Source organism: Mustela putorius, unplaced genomic scaffold, assembly GCF_011764305.1.
Source record: "Mustela putorius furo isolate JIRA1106 unplaced genomic scaffold, ASM1176430v1.1 tig00000281_pilon_pilon_pilon, whole genome shotgun sequence".
NCBI classification, from domain to species: Eukaryota; Metazoa; Chordata; class Mammalia; order Carnivora; family Mustelidae; genus Mustela; species Mustela putorius.
The window spans coordinates 23256129-23264574 of NW_025421343.1; the positions used below are offsets into that span (position 1 = coordinate 23256129).

The window sequence follows — 8446 nt, forward strand, 5'->3', positions numbered from 1 at the left end:
TGATAACAGATAGAAACCTGAATCTACACAGAAGACTGGCAAGTACGAGGGTAAATATGAAAGTCATTTTTCCCACTTTAAGATTTCTTTATAAAATATTTGCTTATCAAAGCAAAAATGATATTAACCAATTATAGGGTTTATAACATATGTAGAAGTAAAAAAAAAAAAATGAGGACAACAATAGCCCAAAGTATGGGAGGGGACAAGTAGAATATACTGTTGTAAGGGTCTTGGATTATAACACAGTGTCATTATAGTAAGTTAAACATGTACTGTTGTAAATCCAAGGGTTAAAAACTAAACAAACAACAGGGGCATCTGGGTGGCTCAGTGGGTTAAGCATCTGCCTTTGGCTCAGGTCATGGTCCCAGGGTCCTGGGATCGAGCCCTGCATCGGGAAGCCTGCTCCTCAGCGGGAAGCCTGCTTCCTCCTCTCTCTCTCTTTCTCTCTCTGCCTGCCTCTCCTCAGGATCTCTGCCTGTCAAATAAATAAATAAATAAATGAAATCTTAAAAAAAAACAAAAAAACAAAACAACTAAACAAACAACAGCAACAGTTTAAAAAAACTCCTTAAAGGTGTAAATAATAAGCCAAGAGTGGAGATAAAGGGTGAAAAAAAGAACGGGCAAAGAGAAAGCAAGTAAGGAGAAAAGAAATGATGTCATGACTGTATTGGAAAATGGTGCCAAAAAGATGGGATAAATAAAAGCATTTCTATCTGGGCATGGACAAGATCCAATTCTTTAAGAAAAGGAATATAAAATGATGAAGTAAAAGATCTGGGAATCACTGAAGCACGAAACTTGAGAAGGCAGAGGGACGGATGGTCTGCAGGGCACAGGCACAGACCTTGACCTTTGATGGAAACACAAACCGTTCATTCACAGGAAGGAAAGAAAAGGCAGATTATGTGCAGATTCAGGAAGGTGGGTAGATGGGACAGTGGGAGCTTATGAAAGTTCTCTGTGGTTGCTTCATTGTTCTAAGTGAACTAGGAAACCAAATAAACAGCTGAGAGTCAGGACAGGGAAAGGCGCACTGGAAAGATGTGAATTCTGAATTCAGTTGTGTACCTGAAATGTGTCTTTCTAGGGTCTATAGCTCATGATCACATATACTTGGATAAAGCATTGTTTGTTATACTCTAAATGAGCAACTAAATGTGGTGCTTCAAATGGTCCCCCATTGGAGCGTGAATGGGATTATTTCCAAGAAATCTGCCTAAGAGAAAGTGTTTTCGGATTCCTGAAGTAATAGACTAGATGATATGCACTGAATGCAGGGAGGATCCTAGCTAGATGCTCCATTTCATCACAGGTCTCGGTGTAAAAGAGAAGGACTAAGGATTTTAAAATAATAACTTTTCAGAAATTACTGGATTTTAAAATAATAACTTTTCAGAAATTACTATATCCAAGAGAATTAAGACTCCCTTCTTCTAAAGCCAAAGATTCTAGGAGAAAGGCTGAGTGCTTAATCTGGCCTACCTGACCTCAGGGAATTTATTTTTCAACAAGCATTTTTATCTAATTGTTAGGATGGAATTGTAAGTCTAGCCTTTCATCCTCTCCTATCCTGTCCAGGAGACACGTCAGCAGTAGATTGGGATCAATTCAGCTAAAGTTGTGGGTAATTATTATTAGCTGTACACTTATTTACATACACATACACACACACACACAGACACACACGGACGCACACAAAATACATCACCAAACTAAATTATTTTGAAAGATTATTGACTTCCATTTGCATTATGTCTACTAACCACGCATCAAACTCCATCTTCTTGGCTTTTTGTCAATAAAAAGATTAATGCAGAATGTTCCTATGCTGATCCGGAGGTCTATTAAAAGAAATCTTCCTATTCTGATTGCTTTCTTGGCTCATGGGCCTTCCTTGAACTTTACATGAGAAAAACGTAGCCTAGTTTGAAATTATTTTCATTTAATCAAGTAAATAAATGGGAGTTAGGAAGGTGATCTGATCCCTGAGGCTGTCCCAGGTTCAAATAAGTGGCCAGGGGCATGAATTTTCGTTTGACCTTTTCTTTAGGAATTGCACCAATTCCAAATTATATCTTGGAGGCAGGTCCTATTATTATCTCTATTTTGCAGAAAGCAAACTGAGGAATACTGCCTGCTGTTAAGTCATTTACCCAGGGGCCGTGGGACTAGGACAGGAAAACCATTACCCTGATAAGTCCTGGACGAATGGCTGCCTGAGGAAGATTCAGAGAGCATCCATAAGGATATGAAGGAGGGTGCTGCCTGGGCAGAGATGTTCGCAGCTGAAACAGGATTGCAGAACTATAAAAATCAACAGGGGGAAAAACTAGAATCAATCAGTGGAGCAGGTATTGCTTTTAAATAACCACAGTTAGAGACTAATAGTGCAAGCTATGTTTGAGTTTTTTTACCAGTATAAAATAAACCTGGTTCTAAGCCACCAATCTGAAAAATGCCACTCATTAAAAAATAGTAACTAGCAAGGGCACCTGGGTGGTGCAGTTGCTTAAGTGCCAGACTCTTGGTTTCTGTTGAGATTGAGCCCTTCCTCCGACTCACCTTTAAGTCTTAACACTCTCCCTCTCCTTGTTCCTGTCCCTTGCACTCATTCTCTCTTTAAAAATAAATAAATCATAAAAAAAACTAGCAAAGTAATAAATCAGAACACTTGCTTACCTGCAGTATAATTTCAAAGGCTGTATTACATTATTTGTGTAACTTCTATATGTCTATCAATTAGTGTATTTACACTATCCTTTAGTATAAAAACATAGTAATTAAAAAATGTATTGACTAGATAATCAAATGCTAAGTATTAGTCCCCTTACAAGTCTTGATTTGTAAGATGCCAGTAATAATAGAAAATGACACATTATTTTCATACAAAATATTGTCATCTAAAGCTAATGGGTAATACATAATTATTTGCAGATGAGAACCAAGAATCCTACTGAGGTAATAAATCACCAAAATGTTAAGGCTAAAGAAATTTTTACATTAATTTTTAGAAATGGAAATTGTGCTTTATCAAATTACAATGTTTTCAGCCATATCTACCATATATTAAGTTAATTCATCAGTAGAATCTTAGGGGGAATTACATAAAATATGTAACTCTGGTACTGGGAGGGACGTATGAAAAATTTTGCAAGAAGGGGAAAGGAATACCCTGGGTTACACTCAGGCCTGAGGTTGGATTCCCATAGGATTGTCTCTGAGACCTTGAACTGGCAATCACAGCGACCTGGCTAACCTAGTATTTCCAAGTGAATTCTAATACTCCTTTTTTATCAGGTTCTCATTAGTTTTCCTATTTAATAATTTTTTTTAAACTCAGGGCTCGCTGATGTTTGGCTTCTTTGCAGATATTTGGGGCACTGAAAATTTGGCCTTTCTTTTGTGTCAAGTAGAGAATCGGAGTCTGAGCAAAACACAACAAAAAATGTTGCCGGAGACTGAGCGGCGACCCGGCGTCTCCGGCTGAAACCCCTTCGGCTTGCAGGGACCCACCGGGGCGCGCAGCACACCGCCAGCTTCCCACGCACCCACGACGCGCGGCCTGCGTGAAACACCAGCGAGTTCCAGGACTGCAGCTTCCAGACGCTGGCTCGACGCGGCTGCTCCGGAAGGGGAGAGCCACCGCCCGCCGGGGCTGCCCCCGGGAGGACGCGGCGCAGCGCCGGCCGGCGGAAGGATGCCCCGCGGGGCGTCGGCGGCAGGGACCCCCGCGGGACCCGGAAGTGCCACAGCGGCCGCCGGAAGTGCCGCCTCAAGCCCTCCGCTCTGCGGTCGCGTCCGGCCTCCGCCAGGCGAGCCACCCATTACCCACCTCCACACGCACCTGAGTTCGCCGCTCGGGCTTCTTCGCGGTGGGAGAACGGGGACCCGGGACCTGCGGCCGGGCGGACGGGAGCGGAGCGGCGGCCGGGCGGACAGCAGCCGGCAGCCCGCGGGTCCCCCCGTCCGGCCCCGCGGCCCGCCGCGTCCTGACCCAGATAGCGGAGGCGCCGGGGGAGGAGCCCGCGGCCGCTCGCTCTACGGCTCCCGCCTCTTCCCGCGGGGGGTTCGACTTACCCGGGCGGGCTGCCAGCACACCTTTTCCAGAAGGAGAATGCGCTCCTCCGGCGCCTCGGCCCGCACCGCATATTGTTGCCGGGATGCCGCCTCCCCTCCAAGCCTGTCTCCCTCGGGTCTCCGGCCCTGGCTCTGGGCCAGCCGCGACAGGCCCAGCGCGTCTGTCCCATCACTGCCGCTCCCCAAAGCCGCCTGCACCTGGCTCCCGCGCCCAAACTCAGCCTCCCCCCAGTATACCCTTCTTTGTTACCCCTCCTAGGCACAACCTTGAAGTTCCATCTTCATTACAGGGTAGGGCAGACGTCAGATTTAGGCTTGCAGAGAACTTAGTCTTGATTACTAAATTCCCCACCAATGCACTGAATGGAATTAAAAACAGGTCACTCCTATTTGTTAAGGGAAAAAAAAAAATCTTGCTCTATGAAAAATGGAAAGGCTTGTTTTATCATCTATACAATGCTGTTTACTGATGGGGGTTCTCTAGGATCCTGGAGACTCTAAGGTGTTTTTTGAGTTTTAAAAAAGCTGCATTAAAGAATAAGCAAGCCTAGCCATAACCACAGTCATTTTATTGAAACCAAGTTATATTTTGGAAGGCAGTAGGCTAACACTTCAAAGATTTGAAACTAGCTAAAATAGCACTCCATTCCAAAAACCCCTTTCTCATTTTATGGTTTGCAAGGATATCACAATACAATACTAATATTTGTTTTGTTTTCCAGAATACAATATATTGTAAACCTGTTATGCAAAGTGATAATAGGGTTTTGTTTGTTTGTTTGTTTTTTTAAATAAGATTTGGGTACAAAAGAAACTGTACTGTCTCTTCTATAATACTTAAAAGAAGCTTAAAGCACCATGCAATTTAAGCTTTTCCAGAAGCAGCCCACTGAGTTGTTCACTGCTATGTCCTCAGTACACAGCACAAAGGAGATCCTCAATAAAAACATGGAGTGTGAGTGGAGAACAAGGCCTTACCAACTTTCTGCTCCAAGAGGAAGATGGCAGCTGGTACTGACTTGTTCTTCAAGTAGGGTCAAGTCGCTAGACTCTGGTTTGCCTACTTAACACCTGCTCCTCTGTCTGCCACCAGTATCTTTGATTCTGTTCCTTGCTTAGTAAAAATTATCTTGAGAGGTAGAAACTGAGATAGTGGTAGCCATTGATCTTTGGTTAAGTTAAAACTAAACAGCATAGAGAAGAGATACCCTTGCCAGGAACTGTTGTAGGGATAGCCTAAAAAAGAAGGAATGACTCCCCTACCCTTCCTCAAGTATAGCATCAAAGGAACTACTAAAGGGGGGTTTGGGAAACAACAGGGGTTTCAAAGTTTCTGTTGGCCATGGGCAAATACTTGTGTTCCCCCAAAGTTCATGTATTTAAACCCTAATCCCCAAAGTGATGTAATTTGGAGGTGTGGCCTTTGGCCCATAACTTGGTTATGAGGTTGGAACCCTGTGAATAGGATTACTGCTCTTATTAGAAGACTGAGAGGCCAGAGATCTCTTTTTCTCCCATGTGAGGATACAGTGAGAAGCCTGCTGTCTGCAACCTGGAAAACGACTCTTCCCAAAAGCCAACAACACTGGCACTGTGATCTTGGATTCCAGCCTCTGGGGCTGTGAGAAATAAGTGTCACTTAAGCCACTCAGCCTATGGAAATTGGTTCTAGCAGCTAGAACTGATTGAGACACTTTTCTCCATCAAAACTAGCACAGTGCTACAATGATCTGACCCTTCCCAGTTTGTCCTCACCTGCTTCTCCAGCTTTTCCCTACCAGACATCATTCTATATTTCAGCTATAGCCAAACTGCCTTACCATCTTTCCCTAAGCCACAGATTTTCCAGTCTCTGTGTGCTCTTCAGGCTGCTCTCTGTGCCTAGAATACCCTCCCATTCACTGCTGGTCAAAAACTAATTCATCCAGTTAATCTGCTTTTCTTGGGAAGCTCCTCTATACATTTTTCTCCTCCCCAAAAGATGTGCCCATTCATGCACCCATCAAAACTTTTGGGGAAGGATAAAGACTCAAACAATCACAAAATCCTTCCCCGCTGCCTTGCAGACACCTCTCTCTCGTACCCGGTTTTGTTACTGCGTGGCCAGTGACTGTTGGGTCCTTGAGATTGGGCTCTTCAAGGCAAGGATGTATCTATCTTGGTGTCCCCAGTTCACATACTCAGGGGCACAGTGCACATACTCAGTGTCAAATATTTTGAAAAAGAATATTTTGTAAGTAGTATGTATGGTCAAGAGAAAAGCATTAAGACATTTGAAGCCCTTCCTGCCGTAGAGCGCACGTTATGGGTTTATCAGGGTTTTTTATTTTGTTTTGTTTTGTTTTATTTCTTGGGTTTTATCTAAGTGGTTTTATTTCCAGGAAGCAATTGAATGACCAAGTTGGTTTTAGCCCTATAACAGTTATCAATATACTCTATGGTTAATTATTCATATACTTCCTTGTGCAATTATTTCCAGATCTTTTTATCACCTATCAACTTAAGGAACAGACCATTAAGAGCAAAGAAACTGTTTAGTTAGGAGGCAATCAAGGGTTTTGCCTCCATTTCCTTGAGAAGTTATACTCTTATTCTAGAAATTTGATCTGGATTTTACTTAAAGACTCAGGAACCTATGATGGTCAGATAATGCCATTTACATTCCAATCCATTATATTTTTGCTCTTGGAATATTCTAATTTACAACCTGAATTTCTGTGAATTGCAGGTTGAGCAGTAAATATAAGTACCCCCCTCCCCCAGGCCATGCCCCCAACCCCTACCTCAAAACAGCAACATCTACCTTCTTCTCCAGGCTGGGGTCAAGGAAGTGTTTTGTTGCTAAATAACTGAAGACATTATTCTAAAATTAAGGACACACTAACCAAGAAGAGAAAGAGCGGCCCAAGGCTGACTGCACAAAGAGCTGCCTGGAGGAGCCAGCCAGCGCCACTGAAGCTCCAGGTTTCCCAGATCAGACCTGGGGGCCAGAAGAGAGCCAACAGCAACAACAGCCACAACAAAAATACTGACTGCGTCTTACACTCCATTCTTGCTTCCTTCTTCGGATGAATTGTCTTATTCCATCGTCCCAGCCATCTGGTGGGAGAAGTAACGTTATAGGTGAGGAAGCAGGGGCTTGCAGAGGGGAAAAAAGTTGGCCCCAGTCCCACAGTCATTTTTAGAGGCAATGATCAAACCTAGCTTTTTGTGAATGCCTTTCCTCTCAACCACCTCCAGTGAGGCCCGCCATCCTGATGCCTGATAGAACATTCGATCAAGGCTCATCAGAACACCTCTCATAAGCACATCCCAGAAGTTCGCAGGTGATATTGTCCTGTCTTCATCTCCCTAGTCAGTTAATAATGGGGTTCAGCTCTCACTGCTCCTCTTACAGGAGGGCCTGAATCTCCAGATCAGAGCACTTTACCCCACGGGGAGCTTCTCTCGTGGGGTTAACCATGATGTCTAAGCCACAGCTGCATACAGAATTATGGTGGATCTAGTATGTTCAGTTTAGGCTAGGAATAGACTTGGGGAAAAGAGGGAAAATAATACTGTGTCCAATGCAAGTGGAGTGCTTTTGGGGGACATTTTTATTTTAGGGGACCCCCAGACTATGAAATTACTCTGAGATTACTGTGACCAAATTGGACCTTCCAAGGGGAAAATGTTTTCTATGAAAAAGGCACAAGAGTAAGTTTATTAGCTGTTTCCACAAGACTAAGTAATTAGTGTAATAAACTGTTAATCATTTAAATACAATAAAATAGCTGATCCAATATTCCTGTGCTGAATAAAACTTAAAATGGTATTTTAGAAAAGTACATAGGAAAGAAAAATTAGCAACAATATTTATGTAATACTACATAGCAATCCAATGTTGGAACCATTTGTTAAAAATATGACAACCTCATTGAAATATGGAATTCTTATTCAAAACTTCCCGTTTGTCTAGAAAAATTAAGTTTTTGTGCAATGAAGAAGCAGTTATTTTCAGAAAAGCGTATACTTTGCCTGATTGATACCAACCTTGCTCGATGATGATCAGCAGTTTTTCTGGGACGCTTAAAGATAGGAATAAAGTTTCTTCAGAAATTGCAGAAGGCTTTCTAAGTCACATTCTTACTGTGGTTTCCTGTAGACAGCCTGTTTAAAGCACAGCCATGGATACACTCGAAAATGGAACTCACAGCGTGTAAAGAGGAATCTTGCCCCTCCCTTCTGCATGTTTTCTTCATCTTGAGAGAAAATGTTCAGGGACGTTCTTGATTTATTTGTCAACTTCACAAGCCAAGGTCATTTTCCTTGTGGCAGGTTCAAAATAAAGTCAAATGCTCACCAGTTAAGCAAAATACTG

At 42.9% G+C, this 8446-nt stretch overlaps 1 protein-coding gene across 7 annotated transcripts in view; it reads right to left on the bottom strand.

The window, feature by feature from the left end:
- RMDN2 (regulator of microtubule dynamics 2) overlaps positions 1–8237 on the bottom strand; it is a 73154-nt gene extending 64917 nt beyond the window's left edge. For 3 of the 7 annotated variants that reach the window (XM_045079226.1, XM_045079220.1, XM_045079225.1), the window contains exons 1-2: positions 3854–3992; positions 2199–2313 (exon numbers count right to left, since the gene is read on the bottom strand). The gene's annotated coding sequence lies outside the window, so the exon portion shown is untranslated. Of the gene's footprint in view, positions 1–2198; positions 2314–3522; positions 3739–3853; positions 3993–8118 lie in introns of those variants that run through there. The other 4 variants (XM_045079223.1, XM_045079222.1, XM_045079221.1 and 1 more) reach the window with 4 other exon arrangements.
- Positions 8238–8446: the final 209 nt, after the last annotated feature.